At 36.0% G+C, this 22079-nt stretch overlaps 1 protein-coding gene and 1 pseudogene across 1 annotated transcript in view; both read left to right on the forward strand.

Moving 5' to 3' along the window:
• LOC114007454 (polypeptide N-acetylgalactosaminyltransferase-like 6) overlaps positions 1–22079 on the forward strand; it is a 579519-nt gene that overhangs the window by 28603 nt on the left and 528837 nt on the right. The gene's annotated exons all lie outside the window — the stretch shown is intronic.
• Positions 9243–10074, forward strand: LOC106734669 (60S ribosomal protein L17-like; annotated as a pseudogene).

Raw genomic sequence — 22079 nt, forward strand, 5'->3', positions numbered from 1 at the left:
AAAGAAAGAAAATCCTGCCATTTGCAACATGGATGAAACAGGAAGACATTACACCAAGTGAAGTAAACTTGGAACAAAAAGACAAAAACTATATGACATCCCAAATCTGAAAAAGTTGAACTCAGAAAGCAAGAGAGTAGAATAAATTCAAAGGGCTGGAGGGTGGAAGGAATGGAGATGTTGGCAAAAGGGCACAAACTTTCAGTTTAGCTGAATTAGTTATGGTGATCTGATGTATAAAATGGATATTGTAGTTAAGAATACTGTACTGGGGCCGACTGGTGGTGCAGTAATTAAGGCATTGGACTCCCACATGGCTGACTGCAGTTTGAGTCCTGGATCTGGCAGCTTGCTTTCTTGCTTTCGCTCTCTCTTTCTTGTCTACCTCTGGCCAAATTAAAAATAATAAATAACATTTTAAAAATAATTCTTAAAAGAAAAAAAACTATAGGGGCCAAGAGGTGGTGTAGTGGTTGAGGTGCTGGGCTTCCACATAACTAATCGCGGTCTGAGTCTGGAACTGGGACTCAAATTCATGCCAGACACATGTTTGCGTGCCCAAAATTCCAGAAGGAGAATGGAGGAGAAGGGATCGAGGCTTAAGCATGTTCTATTGTGGAGGGAGTTCTCTTTCTCTCTGCCTCTCTGCTGAGTGAATGTGCCCTCTGGCAAACTAAAAAAAAAAGTTTTCTTCATAGTTTATCCTTTTTCTTTTATCTGTTTCTTTTTTTTGTTATAGACTTAAAAGTTTGACATTTATTGTTCCTATCTTTATTTCAAATACTTTTTTATGGTGAGATGAACATGTACTAAATAGTATATTTATTATTGTTTTCCCTTTATCTCCCCTTTCTCTCTCTCCAGTGGCATGCATGTCACAGGTATTCAACAAGTGGATGTTAACTGTTTTTCTTTGCAGCAAAAATCACACAAACTTACAAACTTAGGAAATTCTATCTAAAACATTAATTTTAATACTAATTATAGGTATTTTATTTATGCGTATTTTGAGGCTTAATGTATGAAAGAGTTAGGTTAAGCAAGAAAGTGCTGGTCCAAGTTTGAAGATTATCTATATATGATAAATATGATATACACAGAATGGATATCTAGTCTGTATCTCTAGGCCTTCATGAGAACCCGAGTGTTAGTGATCAAGAGTTGAGTTCCAACAAGTAAAGGAAGCATACATAGAGTTGCATTTTAACCATCTCTACTTGGGTAGAGCTTCAGGAATGCTCTGGGCATTGACCTCTGTGATTTAAAATCACTCTAGGATCTCAGGCATGGGTTCCCCTGCTCTGTACTGAGTATTCTACCTAGAGCATTGCAAACCATAAGCTACCATAAAATGATCAAACTTGAACATAAGAAACAAGAGTTAAGTAATTTTTTCAAGTTGTAGTTTGGGTGACATAGGTAACCAGTGCTTGAAGATTTGGGAATGTGGAGACACATGTCACAAAGACACGAGGATGAAGATCATGACACGATTAGAGGAGGGAGTATCACATGTTCTAGTCTAATTAAAATCTTCTTTCTCAGGATTTATACCTTAGTGAATTTTTAAATTTGCTCATAAATTTGCATGTGATTTTTTTCTTTTTAAATTTTGCTATAGGGCACATGTGCTGACCAGAGAGAGAGAGAGAGAGGAGAGAGAGAAGAAAAGCAAGAAATCAACCCCAATGGGAAATGGTCATGCTGCAGTTCCTTCTCATCTATTCTCTTCTTAGGATTTTGGACATACACACACATGGACTCACTGTGATTCTAAAACCTCTAGGTCCAGTACTTGAACCGTACATTTGGTTATGTGAAATCCAGCACTTTTATCTCCATGTCACCTGCTGGCCCATATTTGCATATGATTCTATAATCTCTGATTTTCTTTTCTTAAAAAAATTTTTAAAGAGATTTTTGTTACAGGGCATGTGCACTTGCCAGAGAGACAGAGAGAGACTGAGAGAGTCAGAAAGCAGAAATCGCCCCCCAGGGAGATGGCCATGCTGCAGTCCATTCTCCTCCATTCTTTTCTTGGGGTTCTGGCCGTGTACACACATGCACCTAGCATGAGTTTCAAGCCACCTGGTTTGGGACTCAAACTGATGTGGACTATGTGGGAGTCTAGCGATGTAACTATCTGCTGGTTCTGATTGTTTTTTTTAAATTTATTATCTACTTTACAGATTGGTCGGGACTGTATCTAGAAGGCAAGATTTTATTAGATGCTTTTTAGGGTATATATTTAAGTAAAATAAAGTCTTTTGTGACCTAAGTTCAAAAGTTATAGTTTAGGGAACCAGCAGTTAGCATAATGGCTATGTCGCTGGACTCCTATGTGGTTGACCGCGGTTGGCGTCCCGGACCCGGTGGCTTAAAACTCACACCGGGCACGTGTGTGCATGTCCATGATCCCGAGAGGAGAATGGAGGAGAAGGGATTGCAGCGTGATCATCCCCCCTGGGGGGTGATTTCTCGCTTTCTGTCTCTATGTCTCTCTCTGTCTGGCAAGCGCACGCGCCCTATAGCGAAAATCGAAAATCCTCTCCAAAAAAAAAAAAAAAGGTATAGTTTATAACTTCCTATCTCCATTTTATTGTCTCTTAATTTCTACATGTGTATCAGCTTTGCTATTGCTGACCTCACTTACCTGCCTCATTCACAACACACACACACACACACACACACACACACACACATTCACACATACATACATACTTATATATGGTTGGAGTATACAGATTGCTGGAAATCAAAGGTATAGCAATCAAGATGAAGAATTGGACAAAGAAAAAAATGTAATAAAAATGAACATGAAAATTTTGAGTTATCAGGGTTAAAGCTACGTGAACGAAAATTCACAAGTAGAAAGGTGAAATCCAAGATGCATTTTCTTAATCTTTCTGGACCCAGTGAAACTGAATGTATCAAGCCCTTTAGGCTCTTTAAAATATCTTTCATTCTAGTAATAATTTATTCATGAGTCTTAGAGACTATTTTTTGCATCATTTAAATGTATCATATCTTGACAGTTTTTTCCTCTCTTCAGGATCATCCTACTCCATTGTAATTTATTTAAGTATTTTAGCGTTTTAGAGGATTGTGGATTAATGATGCATTTAAACTGCTTTAGAATGACCTGAGGCTAGGTAAATTACTGAAGTAGTGCCAGCCAGGGATATTTATTTTCATGGCAGTCAGCTTTTACTCTCTTGTTTAACCACATGGCTCACCAAGTAACTGACTGGCTGGCTTAACATATATACTATAAAAGTTAAAAACAAATTTTATTAAGAGGGGAAATACCTATAATTTTGGCTGTCATATAGGCAATATTTAATTCTTTTTTTCACTATGATTGAATGACTTGATTTGACCTTGGCTATTAAAAGTACAGGTTTGAAAAGAGGTGTATTATAGAATAATACTGTCCTCAGGTCTGGGACCCAGAGTTGAGGTCTCAGCATCTCTTGGTCATACATGCAGAAATAAATGTGTTAAAGAAACCACAGGCATTTCTGTCACTTGGAATCTCACAGTTGATATTGGCATAGGCCAATGCATGGCACAAAACATTAACTCTTGTGACTCTTCCCATTCCACCCTTAGGGTAAGCTTCCCCACAGCTCCTAGTCCACATTGTTTAGACAGAAAGCCATGACGTGAAGGCTGGGATCTTTTGTGGTATGTGCCATTGACTTTAGCAATAGACACTGCTTAGGAGCGTGGGTAGCCATGGGTTGGCATAGACCAATGCATGGCACAAAACATTAATTAACTCTTGTGACTCTTCCCATTCCACCCTTAGGGTAAGCTTCCCCACAGCTCCTAGTCCACATTGTTTAGACAGAAAGCCATGACGTGAAGGCTGGGATCTTTTGTGGTATGTGCCATTGACTTTAGCAATAGACACTGCTTAGGAGCGTGGGTAGCCATGGGAGTGTAAGAAGATTTAGGTGAGAGAACAGATAAATTAATAAATCTTTTCTTTCTCTCCCTTTCCTATTATATGAATGCAATCAATTTTGTTCGTTATGGGGCACGTGTATGAGAGAGAGAATAAGAAATCCCCCCACCCCCAGAAATGGCCATTACACAATCCTTTATCTTCTATTCTCCTCCCGATACTTTGGGTATGCATGTACATGTGCCTGGTGTGATTTCCAAGCTGCTGAGTCTGGGACTTGAACCTAGCAGTTGACCATGTAGGATCTAGCTGCCGGCTTGTAACAAACTTTTGTGGAAGAAAGGATAACGTTCAGGAGTGCCAAGCCAAGCATCTAGTTTCTTATTTCTTAAGTTGCGATTTATGTCTTGAAAATTAATTTTGTTCTGAACCATCTGAATTTCTCTTCCCTCTTAACATTTTCTGATGGCTCCATTTATCCTAACTGGAAAATTCTACATGCTATGTGGAAAAATCCTAAAGTGAAATTACTAAGAAAAAGTTATTGGTATCTCTCAAGAAGACATAAGGGCCCTTTCTCGTCATGAACATGGCAACTTACATCATGTTTTAGTGAAAACTTACCTGTCAAAATGCTTAAATTGGGACCAGCAGATGACATAATGGCTACATTGCTCAACTGGACCTGGTGGCTTAAAATTCACAATGGTGAGTGTGTGTATGTGCCCAAAATCCCCAGAGGAGAATGGAGGAGAAGGGACTGTGGTGTGGCCATCCCCCCGATGGGTGATTACTCACTTTCTGTTTCTCTGTCTCCCTGGCAAGTACACATGCCCTATAGCAAAAATCTCTCTAAAAAAAAGCAACAAACAAACAACCCCCTCCCCCCAAAAACAAAACAAAATGCTTAACTTTGTAGATTCTGGTTCAAGAACTTCTGTTGTATGCTTGAGTGGCTCCGATCATCAAATTCCTATAAGATTCCTTCCTCGCTGAATCTTTTTTGTTTGTTTGTTTTAAGTTCATGTAATTATCTCTGCCATGAGTGAGAAAGCAAGAGAGGAAGAGAGGGGGAGAGAGATCTTGATGCCCCTGTGACCCAGCCCCAGTCAGGATCATACGGGACATACTCAGGGGAGTCTGTGGAAATGACCTAGAGCTTTCCCATGTGGTCAGCCTCACAGAGCATGGCATTTCATTGTTGACTACTGTCTGGTCCCACCAGACAGCAATTTTTCTTTGTGGTTGTCTTCCCTAGTGTGTTATCAGTTATAAGGAGAAGTATTTCCACCTGCAGAATTAATTTTTTGAATAGGGCGAATATATAATAAAGTTTAAAAACAATGTAAAATGATTAGTAAAGTGAAGAATTAAAAGTGACATTATTAATTAATGTTTGGGAAAAGAAAAAAGATTGTAAATAAAATATTAAAGTAAATATTATTCAGTGTAATTTGATAGTATCAGTGACAGAAATTATGATGAAAAAGTAACATTCAATCTACATATAAGTGTTATACTTGTTCATAAGAAACAAGAAGCTGAAATTAATCAGCACTTTCATTGCATTACAGAAAGTATAACTTTGTTTTAAGTAAATTGCCAAATAAAAACAAACAAAAAGAAACCTTATTTTGTGCATTGGTTTGAAAAAGTGGTAGAGGCATGTTTATGAAAATGACAGTAATAGCTGAGTAAAGGAAAAATGCGTACAAGCCAGATTTTTAGCCAAATCCAGATGTGTTTTTATTCCAATTGTGATACACAGTTTGAATGTATTCCCAAGACATATGACTCACTGTATCTTTAGCAATGACAATATTTGAAATAATTCACATCTTTCATATAACGTGTTCTTAGATCTACCCCCAATGGAACATCTTAATGAAATACATATTGAACTTGACTTTACAGCTACCTGTAGACACATTTTGGAAATAGGAAATACAGGGACCAGCAGTTAGCGTAATGGCTATGTCGCTGGACTACCACGTAGTCGACCGCGGTTCGAGTCCTGGATCCAGTGGCTTAAATTCATGCCGGGCGCATGTGCGTGCATGCCCAAGATCCCAAGAGGAGAATGGAGGAGAAGGGATTGTGGTGTGACCATCCGCCCTGGGGGGGTGATTTCTTGCTTTCTGTCTCACTTTGTCTTTCTGGTGAGCACATGCGCCCTATAGCAAAAAAAACTCTCAAAAAAAAGAAATAGGAAATACACATTATAAAGATGAATAATTATTTCTTTTTCTACAGAAAGCTAATTTTGAATTTGTGCTGGCTTAATCAGAATCACAGTCTGATCTGAGATTGGCTACCTTTTAAAAGATTTAAAGCTTTCTAGGCCAACCTTAGCACTGTACTTAGTGAGCTGGATCACATATGGCAGGGAGTGGCTGGAGACCTGGCCCTAGCAACTTGAAAAACACACCAAGGCGCATGTGCACTTAAGCCTAAAATCCTAACAGGATGAAGAAATGGAGGAAAAGGGATTGCGGTGTCACCACAACCCATTGAGGGGTGCTTTCTCTTTCTCTCTGACTCTCTCTGGTAAACCCATGTGTCCTTTGATAATTTTTTTTTAACTTTTTACAAATATACTTTTAAATAGAAAAAGATATAATGTATAATATAATGCAGCATAAAAGTAAAATGATAACATACAAGTGGATTAGAACCAGAAAATAAAAAATGTTAATAGGACTATGAAGAAGATTGTCAAACAAATAATACACAAACTCATTTTTTAGATTAATTTCTGGCCATTATAGATCAAAATGAAGTCTTGTTTGAAGAGACATTTAAACCAATTGATTACATTTGCTTTATAGAAAATCTTATAAAAAATCATGCCTTAAGTAATAGGGAATTTTATGAATAAATTTAAGCACTAATATTTCATTTAAAGCAATGTTTGGTATAAGTCATGACAGTTAAAAGTAATATGTAAAATTCTTGAGTTATTTCAGAAAAAATGCTTGTATGGAAAGTTTATTATTTCCAGGTGGTACATTACAGCAAGCTTGTTTTAATTGAAAAAAAAAATTTTTGGCATTACTGTCAGTATAACTACAATTATTTTAAAATCAGGAGTATAACTAGATAATTATTTTTGCTAAAATAAAGGCATAAATATAATTTTATGAAAATATGTATTAATGTAATGTGTCAATTTTATTCATGCCCATATCACTTACCCATTGACAGATACTTAGATTTGTACATTATTAACTGAATTTTATCATCTCTGATATTCTGTTGACTTTTAGAAAGAATCTTTCAAATACCTTTGAATTTTATTATGAAGTCACAGGTGCTATGAGAGGAGACTAGTACATACTTTACTTAAATCTGTGAGATTGATGTATAACCTCTGAATGTTTAGGATTATAGTGTGTTGATCACTGTTTATACTTTTGACTCAGATCCAGCAAATGTTTTTTTAAAGAAGTCTTTTATATAACTTTATTTATTTTAATTTGACCAGAGAGGGACAGAGCAAGAGAGAACGAGAGAGAGAGATAGAGATAGATAGATAGATAGATAGAGAGAGAGAGAGAGAGAGAGAGAATTAGAGAGAGAGAGGAAGGGAGGGAGGGAGAGGGAGCCTACCAGGTCTGGACTCACACTGTTGTCAGCCATGTGGGAGTCCAGCGTCCTTAACCACCACGCCGCTGCATGCTGGCCCTGTGGTCCAGCAAATAGGAAAGGTTAGTCTATCCTTTAAAATTTTGTTGCCCTTTCTTTTATATGTGTTTGTTACTTTATTTTTTAAAACGCAGTCCTCAAAGATGTAATTATATAATTTTGTATTTTTTCTTCTCTCTCTTTCAAAGTAAATACTTTGAGGAAACAAAGCTTTTGGGAGTAATTCTTCCCCATGCATTGTAATATTATTTTCTTCCATTTTTCATTGTATTTTTCACCCCAAATAAGGATATGGGCATCTTAAAAGACCTTGAATATTTCCTGTTGAATATTTGCCATTCAATATACCTGTAATTATATCTCCAACATTGTATTTTTCACCCCAAATAAGGACATGGGCATCTTAAAAGACCTTGAATATTGCCTGTTGAATATTAGCCATTCAATATACCTGTAATTATATCTCCAATTTTACAATACTGTCTTCATTGCTTTCTAATAACATGCTACTAAGATTATGACTTCCTCAGATCATTTTCTCCCTTTCTATCAAATTAGTTTTATTTAAACATATGTGGGCCAGTGAGGTGACTGCTAGAATGATAGGATAATAAGGAAGTCCATTACTTTAGCTTTTAAATGTTCTTTATACCTAAATTTGCCTATGGCTCATAAATATGTAGACATCATAGGACACAGTTATATATACTAACAATGGAATATTCTGTTTGAAAGATTACTTATATGCCTTAATGCAAAATGCTCCACAAAAGTGATAGTCTAGTAAAGTTTATGTGGATCAGGACAGTAAAATTAAAAAAAAAATGTTAACATGACTATGTAGAAGATTCACATACAAATTTTACACAATCTAGAAAATCTGAGACAGGAGAAAAGATACACTTTTCTTGTGATACTCTATTTTTACTTGGTGGCAAATCCAAGATTGTTCAAGGAAAGTTTATTGACATTCCTTTTAGTAACATTAACAATGGAGCACTATAGTGACTACAGACAAATGCCTATCTGGATTATAACCTTCTATGACTTTTCAACTTAGTTTGGAAAAGAACATTTTATGCTTGCTTAGTTAGAACATATCTATTTTTATAGGTATTTCATAGTTCACCCAGTTCTTAGAAATTTGTATTTAATCTTGTGTAGGTAATCTTTGTATCTATTATGGTATTGAACTATCCAGTGAGGCTGAGTACTGCCATATTGTGTGTGGACAAGTGTGCATGCATGTTTGCATGCGTGATATATTTAATGTGGTCAGAGGATAAAGATATTGTGCGTGAAAATTTACTGGCAAAAAATTAATTTTACTAGCTGTAATGATATACAGTTATTGAATATATAAAACTACGTGAGAGTCCAGCGACATAGCCATTACGCTAACTGCTGGTCCCAGAATTGACATATTTTTAAAAATTCAAAGAACATCTGTAAATTAAGGTGCCAGGCAGCTATCAGAATCCTTCATCCTCTGATCATCAACAGTAGACTTTGTACTGATATTCTGTCATTGATTACAGTCACACCAGTCAATATGGATGTAAAAAGTGTGCATGTGTAAAAAGGGGAAAAAAACCCTTCTTTTTCTAAATTTATAATGGACTATACTATTGAAAATTATTACTTCAAAATATGTGTAAATAGAAGCTGCCTGAGGTGATCTTTGAAAATGGTTCGCTATTCACTTGACCCAGAGAACCCCACAAAGTCATGCAAATCAAGAGGTTCAAATCTTTGTGTTCACTTTAAGAACACTTGTGAAACTGCCCAGCTCTCAAGAGTATGCATATCTGAAAAGCCACCAAGTATCTGAAGACTGTCACTTTACAGAAGCAGTGTGTGCTATTCTGTCGTTACAATGGTGGAGTTGGTACATGGGCCCAGGCCAAACAGTGGAGCTGGACACAAGGTCGGTGGCCCTAAAAGAGTGCTGAATTTTTGCTGCACATGCTTAAAAATGCAGAGAGTAATGCTGAACTTAAGGGGTTAGATGTAGATTCTCTGGTCATTGAGCACATTCAGGTGAACAAGGCACCAAAGATGCGCCGTCGTACATACAGAGCTCGGTATCTGAAAAACCACCAAGTATCTGAAGACTCACTTTACAGAAGCAGTGTGTGCCATTTTGTCGTTACAATGGTGGGGTTGGTACATAGGCCCAGGCCAAACAGTGGAGCTGGACACAAGGTCGGTGGCCCTAAAAGAGTGCTGAATTTTTGCTGCACATGCTTAAAAATGCAGAGAGTAATGCTGAACTTAAGGGGTTAGATGTAGATTCTCTGGTCATTGAGCACATTCAGGTGAACAAGGCACCAAAGATGCGCCGTCGTACATACAGAGCTCGTGGATGGATTAACCCATACATGAGCTCCCTCTGCCACATCAGGTTGATCCTCACTGAAAAGGAGCAAATTGTTCCTAAACCGGAAGAGCAAGTTGCACAGAAGAAAAAGATATCCCAGAAGAAACTGAAGAAACAAAAACTTATGACATGGGAATAAAGTCAGCATAAAATAAATGTAGATAAAAGTAAATTTAAAAAAAGCAAACTTTGTATTTGTGTAAACACCATTTTTTTAAAAGAATTATATATTTATTTATTTTCATTTGACAAGAGAGAGAGACAGAGAGAGAGAAAGAAGGAGAGTGAGAAAGCAAGCTACCAGGTCTGAGACTCAAACCGTGGTCGGCCATGTGAGAGGGTCCAGTGCCTTAACCACCACACCACCCGCTGTTCCTGTAAATACCTTTTGTTTTGCAAGGTTCCTCCTCTGAGTGTAGGCTGAACTGAGATGCAGTGAGTTGAAAAAAGACATGTGGCACTGAAGTCATGTTATCTACTGGCTGAGTTCAGGGGCCACTCACATAGCTCATAATAGTTCTCTCAAGTGCTTCCTCTTGGAGCTTGTAACACACATGGAGAGCACTTGCAAAGGGCTTCCTCCCTCTTGGAGCCCACAGCACAGAGCTAGGATGAGCCAAGCCAAAGCAACCAGGGCTGAGCTAGCTGAACCAAGGCTGCACTGAGCACGGCTAGGTGGCTGATCAAAGGGGCTGCAGACAATAGCGGCTCCTTGATAAGAACAGTCACACATCCACATGTGTGCTACATATAATGGAATAAAACAGCAAAGTCGTAATTCCATAACAACTGTGCAAGCACACTGCAACTAATAACAAAAGATGTTTATCCTGTGGCCTTCAAACATGATAAGATATGAAGTGATGGGGGCGAGACTAAACTATCCTGCCTCCATTTTCCCTATGTCCTTCTGCTATCAATGCAGCTTACCATGCAGTGAAATGAGACAGGGCAATTGCAGATGTTCAAAGGAAGGAGTAACTTTTTGTTCACTAATACTTGTTCACGTTACCTTTTGAACTCTGAAGGTACAGTCTCTTCTGTCTAGTTTGGTTGCTGATTGCAGGGATTGGGACCAATCCTTGACTTGGAAGATGAAGATCAGTGTTACTACTATTTTAAAAACATTTTTCACTTTACCATCCTCATCTTTATGTTTTCATTAATTTTATCATCATTTTGATGTTTACATCCCAGGTGTTTTTTTTTTTTTTTGATAAATAAGATGTCCATCATTGTGGCTTTGGTATTCACTGATGCAGAGATACAGGCTGTCATTATCTTCTTGGGAAATCTTGTCTATTTTGACGCCTGCCAAGTTCCTGTGTAGATGATAGAACTCTTCTGCATTTTCACCTGCCCTCTTAAACGGTTAATTTCTGTTGTAGATTTTGTTTTCGGATATGAGGTGTGGAATAGCTTTAGATTCATTAGGCTAATGTCTTGAGGCCGTTTATGGATATGATAGAGAAATGAACCAGCCGATATTGTCTAGAGCACTTGGCACTTGTGAATGCTGGATGTAGGCTTGTGACATTAGACTGGAAGAAGCACTGATTTCTGTTTAGGAAAAATGATTTTCCAAGAACTGATATAACATGGAGAATTGCACTCAGGGTAATAGGAAACATATAAATAAATGGCACCGGGAGGGTTGCTTTGTAAAGATAACAAGCAATTTAGTTAGAATGGTTGCTGTGGCAGGGATTTTTCTTTGGAGTTCCTTGTTTCCAGCTGATTGAGATCTCTGCGGTCCACTGCTTTCTTGCTCTATTACAAACAATCAGCATGAAATAGTGAAACCAGTGTATCTGCAGGTTTGCTCGCTTCCACCCTGTAGACATTAATCTTCTGTTCTCTATGCTGTGAAGAATACTTAATGACCTTCAGTATCCAAATGTTGAAATTACTTACTGACATACTTATTCAGTCACTAACTGGTTCATGTATTAACAAATCCATTTGCCAAGCAATAGCTACTTAGTGAAAATGGTGGTGCTTTGATAACCTTCCAATTATGTACAAAGCCAATATTTCTTAACTGTTTTTATTTTTCCATCCAAAATTATCCTATTTGATTGGTTAATTTGCATCTAGAAGATAAAGTGCTTGTTAGTGTCTGTTCTGAGACAATCTGGCAGAGACAAACTAATGACTTCTAGATTAAAGGTAACTAAAGGAAAATGAAGGTACTGTATGATCCCGGAATAGGTGACAGACTAGAAGAAAAATGAAAATGAATAAAATATATTTATTTGTGGGCTTGTATTCAGTAATATTTTTATGTCAATGATAAATTCAAAATGTATACTTCTTTTCCTGTATAGGGGACTTCAAAAAGTTTGTGTAAAACTGTAATTAAGCTATGAGTTTATTTGGTGCAAAAAATTAAATAAAAAACTCTGTATAGCTTTCTTCATAATATGCATTTCCTATTAACTTTTGAAGACCTTTTATATTATTGTGCTGGTACTAGGAAGGGGCACCTGAATAGGATTTCATTTTCCAACTTCTTTGAATTTAGTTTTCATTATGCCAGTTTTTGCTAAAGAAATGTGAGCCTAAGTTCCATTAGTAAATTGGCCCTCCATGTCCACAGATTTCACATCCACAGTTTCACTCAACCAAACTTGAATTGGAAATATTCAGAAAAAATAAAAAGAAATCATGACAATAAAAAAATACAAATAATAACACTCACAGTATAACAATTCATGTAGCATTGGGACCAGCAGTTAGCGTAATGGCTATGTTGCTGGACTCCCATGTAGTCGACCGTGGTTCGTGTCCCGGACCCGGTGGCTTAAAACTCACTCTTGGGCGCATGTGCGTGTGTGCCCAAGATCCCGAGAGGAGAATGGAGGAGAAGGGATTGCGGCGTGGCCATCCACCCTGGGGGGTGATTTCTCGCTTTCTGTCTCTCTGTCTCTGTCTGTCTGTCTGGCGAGCACATGTGCCCTAAAGCGAAAACCTCTCCAAAAAAAAAAAAAAAACCCAATTCATGTAGCATTTACATTGTATTATGTATTATAAATTATCTAAAGATTATTTGAAGAGGTAAAGTATATTGAGGATATGTGTAGATTATATGTGAATACTGTTTTATATAAAAGACTTGACTTTCATAGATTTTGGTAACTAGTGACATGAGTGGAAGTTCTGGAACATTCCCCATAGATACAGAGGGATGACTGTACATATTTATTTAGTTTTTGCTACAGGGCACTTTGCTTGCTGAAGAGATGGAGAGAAAGAAGAAGAGACAGAGGAAAAGTGAGAAATCACCTCCTGAGGGGATGGCACATCAAAATCCCTTTTCTTCTATTCTCCTTTTGAGATTTGGGGCACAGGCACACACATGTGCCCAGTGTCTTTTTCAACAGTCCAGTCCAGGACTTGAATTGCATAGTTAACCATGTTGTATCCAGATGCCTTAACCACCACACCACCTAGCTGGCCTTGGATACTTGAATGTTATCCCTAGTCAAGGTTTTTCAAAAGCAGGTATGTTCTCTAGAACCTCCTTTTCTCTGCAGCCAGTGGGACAGAGAGAAGCAGAAGGCTCAAAAGGATGGAAATGCCACATGGTAGAAGACCAAGTCACTGAATTATTGTAAGAACAGACACCACCCTTCAAACAGAAACCCTTGCTTTGAACTGTTATAGTAATGACAAAAAAACATGTATATCCATAATACCACTAGCATTTGGAAGTTCTTAATGACAACAGTTTCCTAATAACCTAATCAATAGAGTATCCCTTTCTATAATTATTTCTCAATAAATTGTGGACAGATTCATTATCTACTTGATGGCAATAAAATTCTCTTACATACTATTTGTACAAGTAGTAGGGTCATAGTTGAGTGCAGTTTTCAGTTTTTTAATTTTTTAACTCATTTTGTAAATCATGCCCTGATACCTGTGTAATACCTTTCTCATTTATTTTATGTCAAAGATAATGTTTTTAAATCTTTTAATTATTAAATATTTTAAAATATTTTGCAATTACATCTGTATAACTTGACTATTGGTATTATCCTTTCCCGGTTTCACATTTGCAAATCTATCTAATCACAATTTATTTGAAACCCTAAAATCAGCATCTGGATGCTTTTCATGATAATTTGCAGACATGTGCAAAGTAAGGGAAAATTTGAGTGACCTGATGCAAGTTTTCCCAGCTGACATAGAAGAGGGACCTTTTGTTTCCTTGTTTTAACCTCCATACAGTATTGACAGAACAGGGAGACAGTAGGGGACAGCACAGAGATGCAAGAAGCTCTCACTCTGGGGCCAGTGGGCTGCTTTCTGAATCTCAGTTTTAGCAGCTGTTAGTGGGTGACCTCGAGCTAGTCAACTAACATTTCAGAATTTATTTACTCTTATAATATTAAAGAAGTATAGAATTAACAAATTTTGGTTGTTTTAAGATTTAAATTTGTATTCTATCTATAATTAACTATTACTATTTTTATCCATCATCTACCTATTATCTATCTATATCTACCTATACCTATCTATCATCTATCTATATCTATCATCTATCTATATTTCTATCTATTGAGATAGAGTATATGTATTTCCCCTAGAAGCAATGGCTCCGTTTTATTCATTCAACATTCATAACAACTTTATAAAATATTCAGTTATGTGAATAATGAGAACTGGCTGTATAGCTTTTTCTTTTTTCTTTTTTTGATCAGAAGGCACATTTGCTCACCAGAGAAACACACACACACACACATGCACAGAGAAAGAGAAAGAGAGAGGAAGGGAGGAAAAGAGAAAGTACTTATTTTTTTAAAAAAAATTATTATTTATTTAATTTTATTTATTCTCTCATTTATTTTAATTTGACCAGAGAGAGATACACAGAGAGAGAGAAAGAAAGGGAAAGTGAGAAAGCAAGCCACCAGGTCCAGTATTCGAACCATAGTCGGCCACGTGGAAGTGTCCAGCACCTTAACCACCACGCCACCTGCTGGTCCCGAGAAAGTACTTCTTAATAGGGCATGATCACACCATACTCTCACCTTTAATTCTCCATCATGCCAGGATTTGGGGAATGCACACACAGTTATCTAGAGTGCTTTCAAACTGTCAATGCTGGAAACTGAACTATGGTAGGCCATGTAGATCCAGCTCCCTTAACCACGTGGCTAGCCCTCCACTGTATAATCTTGATTGACTTAGTTTCTGTCGAGTGTGTGTGTGTGTGTGTGTGTGTGTGTGTGTGTGCGCATGCGTGCATTGATTTATTATTTTAATTAATATGCATAATTCTTCATATATTAAAACTCAGTAATGGGATCAGCAGATGGCATAATGGTTACGTCACTGGACTCTCATATAGTTGACTACGGTTTGAGTCCCATATCTGGTGGCTTAAAACTCAATCCAGGCGTATGTGCATGCATGCCCCAAATCCTGAGAGAATGGAGGAGAAGGGATTGCAGCATGACCATACTCCCTGGAGAGTGATTTCTCACTTTCTTTCTCTCTGTCTCTCTCTGTCTCCTTGGCGAGTGCACATGCCCTATAGCAAAATCCTCTAAAAAAAGAAATAACCAAAATTCAGTAATGGTTTACTCTAGTAATATTGATCTTATATTGGGCTGTTAGCCCAATATAAATAACATAATTTTAAAGACTAATTGTAACTTTTAAATACAAATACTTTGGGAAAATGTGTTTAGCTAGTGCTTTTTTGTTTATTTTTTAACTGGTTGGTTTCTGCCTATTTATTCTTCAGGAGCCAGCTAGGTACACCTTTCTCAATCCCTGTCTTCTTACTGAGCTCCCATCATGGTGCATATTATATAAACATTAAGTCATCTGTTAAGTGACTGTGAACTGGTTGCTATTAAAGTTGTGCTTTTCATTATGCCTGATTCCTGGCATATACATTTTCAACATAAATTATCTATGTGCTGATCTAAAATAAGAATGTTAAGGTATATTTTCAAATCTTTTTGGTTAAGAGAATGGTGAGAGTTGCTTCGAAATGATAGGCGCTTTTTAGTAAACTAAATTTGCAAACAAGCAGTTTTTAGCCTCAGCCATACATTAACGTTTAAATAACTGAGTATGGATGACTAAAAAACCTTTTCATCTGTTTTCAAAATTAACTCAGATGTACTTGTTCAAGAGTCATTAAAAACATCTTTGTATTTTAATAATCACAATTTTTCTTTTTTATTGTAGTTTCTCAGAACTCTGGTATAAGCTTTTATTCTTACCAACAATTCATAAATGTAAAAACTATCATGCATTTTTTCAAAGTTTTCTTGTTATTTTAATGATATGAAAGGGAGTTGTTACTTTCACATAAAATAACATCATATAAACAGTAAATGTTCTCTAGAATCTCAGTGAGCTTTACTAAATCACAATCTAATCTACACAGAATATAAAAATAAATGTATATTCTCAACATGGTACTAATTAAATGCACTCACCAACAAAGCTATGTTTTGGAATGCAATGACACTTTTGTTCGTGATTTGAAGCTAACATTAGATTTATTTTATCAATTAATTATTGGGAAACCTGAAAACTATTTCCTCAAAGACATTTCGAAGTTAAGACTTTTTTTTTTTCACTTAGATATGCTAGTTCACTAAGACACACAGACACATGTGCGTGGACACACACACACACACACACACACACACAAATGTAGGTAGGTCGCTTATAATGGATACAAATGGCCTTAGATCTAATTGGTCAGTATTTTTAGATCAGTAGAAATATATTTTAAAAACTGATTAGAGAAATTTTTGTTCTAAATGACATGTCTCATTGTCTCATTCTTAAATTTCACTTCTGATATTTTAGTTTACATCTCTAGGAGTTACATTTGATTGTTTTTGTATATTTTATTTACGTTTGTGTTTATTCTCTTTGAACATTCAAAATACATATAAATATACTTCATCATACTTGTAGTTTTTCTCTGTATTCTTATTGCTTGACTTTTTACCTAATTATGGTAATATTTTCCTGCATCTGTTCATGCCTGTTACTATTTTAGTTAAATGCTGGCCACTGCAGTTTAATATTTTTCTTGGTAAATTTTGTTGTGTTTCTTTAAATTACTGACAGACTATTTAGTGAAATATGTAATGTAGAATCAGTTGTTTCCTTTTCATTCTTCAAGTTTTGTTAAGTAGATCCAGAACAGTCTTTAGGGTTAATTTATCCCCATTTCTAAGTAGATACACCTTTGTTACCCAGCGTTCTATGTGAAAGTAAAAACTATTGCTTTTCTTAGTTGCTAAGCATCTTATATAATTTAAAGCGCAATATTTTAAAAAATAATGATTTTAATAAGATTTATTTATTTATTTATTTAAATTTGATCAGAGAGTGACTGAGCAAGAGAGAGAGAGAGAAAGAGAGAGAGAGGGAAAGTGAGAAAACAAGCTGCCAGGTCCAGGACTTGAACCGTAGTCATTAATGTGGGAATCCAGTGCTCTTAACCACCATGCCACCTGCAGGTCCCAATATTTAATCTTTGAAAGTTGATATATATGTGTGTGTGAACACATACATATACAATGGTACAGTTAAATTTAAAAATTGCATTAAAATAGTTTTCTTAAGATAATGTGCTGTAATTGAAAGGTGGATAAAGGTGATACCTTTTACTTCATCAGACCAAAAGCAAAAGCCCTAACTATTAAGTGTATTTCATCCAGTCTTAGATTAAACTCACTCAATTATAACTTAGCTCAAAAATTTGCTTAACCTTTAAAGTATGCTATATCAAAAAATGCGTATTCTCTAATTATTTTCAATTTTACTGTCCTTGAAGTATCAGAATAAAAAAAGTAACTGCCAAACAAAATTTTTAGTTATGTACAATTATGTAATGTTTTTATTACCTTTAAGAATCAATAATTATCTATTTTAAGCTATTTTCAAAGAGGTATAGATCCTAGAGTTTTATTCAGTGTATACATTATTACATATTTTATTATTGCCTGAAAACATTTTGGCTTTTCATAATTGTAGTCTATTATCATTGTAATAGTATAATTTTCTGAAATTCTTTGCATCCCCATTTAATAAATATGATGATGCTATTCATAGAGAATCAATATAGTACCAGTCAGGAGATTACTCTTCCTGACTGTTAAGTATCTTATATTATTTAATATTTAATCTTAGGATTATTTTATATAAACATGCATATAGAAAGAGTATATATGTATATATATATATGCACACATTCATATAAAATGCTACAGATAAATTTTTCAATTGCTTCATTTTTTTTCTTAAGATAAAATTCTGGAATTGAAAGTATTTAACTAAAATTTTTAAGATATATGCCAATCAATTTATTTTGTGATTCATTTTAATATTTTGCCTTAAGGTTACATTAATTTATACTGTCAATAGTGTCCCTTTGCTTTTGATTGTTAATATTTTTACTAATGAATACTCAAAAAACAATACTACATTGTTGTTCGGATTATATACAGGGCCCAGCCATGGTGGCTGCCCTTGTGTGATGCTGGAGCTGCATGGCAGGCCTGGGTTCTGATCCTGGGTGGAGCTGGACATTTCTTGCTGGGAGGCTGAAAGAATTGCACATGATGAGACTCTGTAGAAGACATCTGTTTCTCCCTCTCTTTCAAAAAAAGAAATTAATATATAAACTTTAAAATAAATTTAATATATCCAGGAAATTTTTTTTTCCATATTTTCTAAACACAAAGCAGAGCTCATGCTTTCTTTAAGATTTAAATATCTAGGGGCCAATAGGTGGTGTGGTGGTTAAGGTACTGGGTGTTCAAAGGTCGAACCACAGTTCAAACCCTGCACCTGGCCGCTTGAAAATTACAATGGGCATGGGTGCATGCATGCCCAAAATCCCTAGAGAAAAATGCTAGACAAGGGATTGAGGCATGGTTATCTCCCCAGAGTGGTGATTTCTCATCTCCGCTTTCTCTGTCTCTAACAAGTACATGTGCCCTATGGGGGGGAGGGGCAGGATTTTAAAGCAATCTGTTATAAAAAAATTGCAAACCTAGCACATAAAATTCATACAAATTATGGAATGATAAAATGAAATTAAAACCAAAAGATGCAGGATTGTTTGCTGTGACTTAGTGTCAGAGGAAATGAAGTTAATGATGGTGAAGAATGCTGTGTATTTACAAGGAGCCTGTGAAAAGAGATACTAGGAATGATTCCTTGATGTTTCAGAGAGAGGGTGAATGTTTTTTATTTGCAGTCTTCCAATTTCATCTTTAAAATACATTTACTGAAAAATAGAAGCAGAGAAAATTTTGAAAGCATTTTTTGAAAAAACTGTACATATGATGAAATGTCACAGAAACATAATTTTACATATATAAATGTAATTCTAAATAGGCAAATTTATATTAGGAAAGTAAAAATAAGAATTACACTTATCTGTTCCTACTCAGTGCTAGAAACCACTCCAGGAGCTATTCATGGGTTAAAGTGACTTTCTTCGTTTGTTTTGTTTTGTTTTGTTTTTCCACCCTAACAATTAAGAGATATTATCTTCAAACAATGTAACTCAGGTGAATCAAAGAACTTTAATGTTACATTCCTACGTTTGCAGGTAGTATTGGCCTTTTAATAAAGGGTGATAGTTTTGATAGTGTATAATTTATGAGGCAAAAATTGAAGTAAAAGATGGGAATAAACTTGACTCTGAAAGTAAGAGCATTTTTACTTATTCACTATTTCTTTTTGATCTTCAGAGTAATAAGTACTTTAAATTATAAAACTAAGTTTCTACTCTGCTTTTCTTCGCCATCTGATATTTTTAGCTGACTACAAACTGAGCTCATCTCTGGCACTCTGCTTGGAACTGTTTTCCTTCCTTATTGTTCTGTATTTTGGCAGGATCAGTCAAAAGACTATCATTCCAGCAGAAAGATGTGACCAATTGCTTTAAAAATAAATGATACTAGGACTGAATCAAGAGAGAAGATGGTTCATTAAAACTCCATAGAAGAGCCCTCATCAGTTTCTCCATATTGCTTTTGACAATGCCTGAGAGACAGTTATATATTATGCTTATTTTTAGAGCCAAGCAATCTCTTTTAACTTAGACTGCAGGATGAAAAAAGCAATAACAATCTCAGATAGCTCTTAAGTTTAGTGAGTGGGCTGAATGATTTCTTTCTATTAAAAGCTACTACCTGCTCTTCACTTTCAACAGATTTTTTTTTTCCCCAGAATTAAACACAGGGAAAATAAAGCTATTTGCTTTGGGTCTACTGATGAACTTAATCATTATATGATAGTTTATGTGAACTATAGCCAAAACAAACAGAATAATTTGACTTTTGATCATCTTTTTAAGTATTAGAAAGACTATCACAATTTTATTTTTGTTGCCAAATGAATCAAAACAATTTTTATTTCCTAAATAGTTATTTCTAAGGATCACAAAATGGCAGTAACCAATTTCAGATTAAAGATTGAGAGAATCAACCTTTGGAGGCCAGCAGATAGGGTAGATTCCCACTTGGTTTGCCACAGTTCAAGTCCTGGATTCGGTGGCTTGAATATTATGGTGAGGGGACCAGCAGTTAGCGTAATGGCTATGTCGCTAGACTCCCATGTATCCCACCTCTGTTCGAGTCCCGAACCCAGTGGCTTAAACTCACGCAGGGCACATGTGCGTGCGTGTCCAAGAGCCCGTGAGGAGAATGGAGGAGAAGGGGTTGTGGCATAGCCACCCCCCCTGGGGGGTGATTTCTCGCTTTCTGTATCTCTGTCTCTCTCTGTCTTTCTGGCGAGCACACATGCCCTACAGCAAAAACCTCTCAAAAAAAAAAAAAAAAGAATATTACGGTGAGCATGTGTGTGTGCATGCTCAAGATCATGAGAGGAATATAGAGGAGATCGGAGTATGACTTGGTCATCTCCCCTGAGGAGTGATTTCTTATTTTCCCTCTCTTTCTATCTCTCTGTTCTTTCCTCTCTGGTAAGCACATGCACACTATAGCAAAAACCTAAAATCAATCAATCAATCAGTCAATCCATCAAAAGAAAAAGAAAATCAACCCCTAACTATATTGTCTTTGGAATAAACTTGAAAAAAGTTGTAGGGAATAGGTAAGCTCAGAGTTTGACCAACAGTTTTTACTTTGTTTTCCAAGTTAAATTTGTGCTGAAATGCAGATTTGGAATCTAATACTGATTTTCTTCTAATTACTAGGATAAGATAAAAGATGGTAAAAATATTTCAAACTATTGAGTAGTAATTTATCATAAACTATGTAAAAGATATTGAAATTATTGGAATTAAATACATACAGAATCAAAGTTCAGGTTACTAGTTAGATTTTAAAGGTAAAAAATACCTTTTACGTTTGTTGGTTTCCAGTTGTCCAGTTCTATGTGTAATTTTCATTTGCTTCATTTTATCCTTCTGGTCTATTTTCTATTTATGGGCAGCTGATGCCCTGCCTTGCATTAAATGGCAGCTGTTTTGAAGCTATTGCCACAGGAAGAAAGTGTGTGGGTGTGAGGCAGGGATAATATCAAGGTATACATTGCGTAAACTTGAAATTTGAGTAAATTTTGAAATAAGAAAACTGTGGGATGCACATGGATATAGAACATACCATTTGCTATTCCAAAGCATTTATGACTATCTGAATACTCACTTTCTTTGTTTATATGATGTACAAATTCTTAGAAAAGTTGCATTGTGTAAAGAAAGGTACAGTTACCATTCTTTGGACTAATACTCCACAAATTAAGAAAACCCATGTATTGTGAACTTTGAATTATTGCCACTACTAATGACATATTCAAATGGGTATAGTAATTAATGTGGACAGAGAAAGTTATAAATGATCACATGGAACACAGCATTTTTACCTAGTAGTTTCTGGACTCCAGCGTCATACTAAGAAGTAAAGCAGGTCTCTCTTATGTAACTTCTATAAGAAATATAGAGGGACCAGCAGGTGGAGTGGTGGTTAGGGTGCTGGATTCCTATATGACTGACCACGGTTCAAGCCCTGGACCCAGTGGTTTGAAAATCACACTGTGCGTGTGTTTCTGAATTCCAAAATCCCTAGAGGAGAATGAAGGAAAAGGGATTTCTGCATGATTATCCCCCACTTGGGGATGACTTCT

Source organism: Tupaia chinensis, unplaced genomic scaffold (assembly GCF_000334495.1).
Source record: "Tupaia chinensis unplaced genomic scaffold, TupChi_1.0 Scaffold000179_1, whole genome shotgun sequence".
Classification (NCBI taxonomy): domain Eukaryota; kingdom Metazoa; phylum Chordata; class Mammalia; order Scandentia; family Tupaiidae; genus Tupaia; species Tupaia belangeri.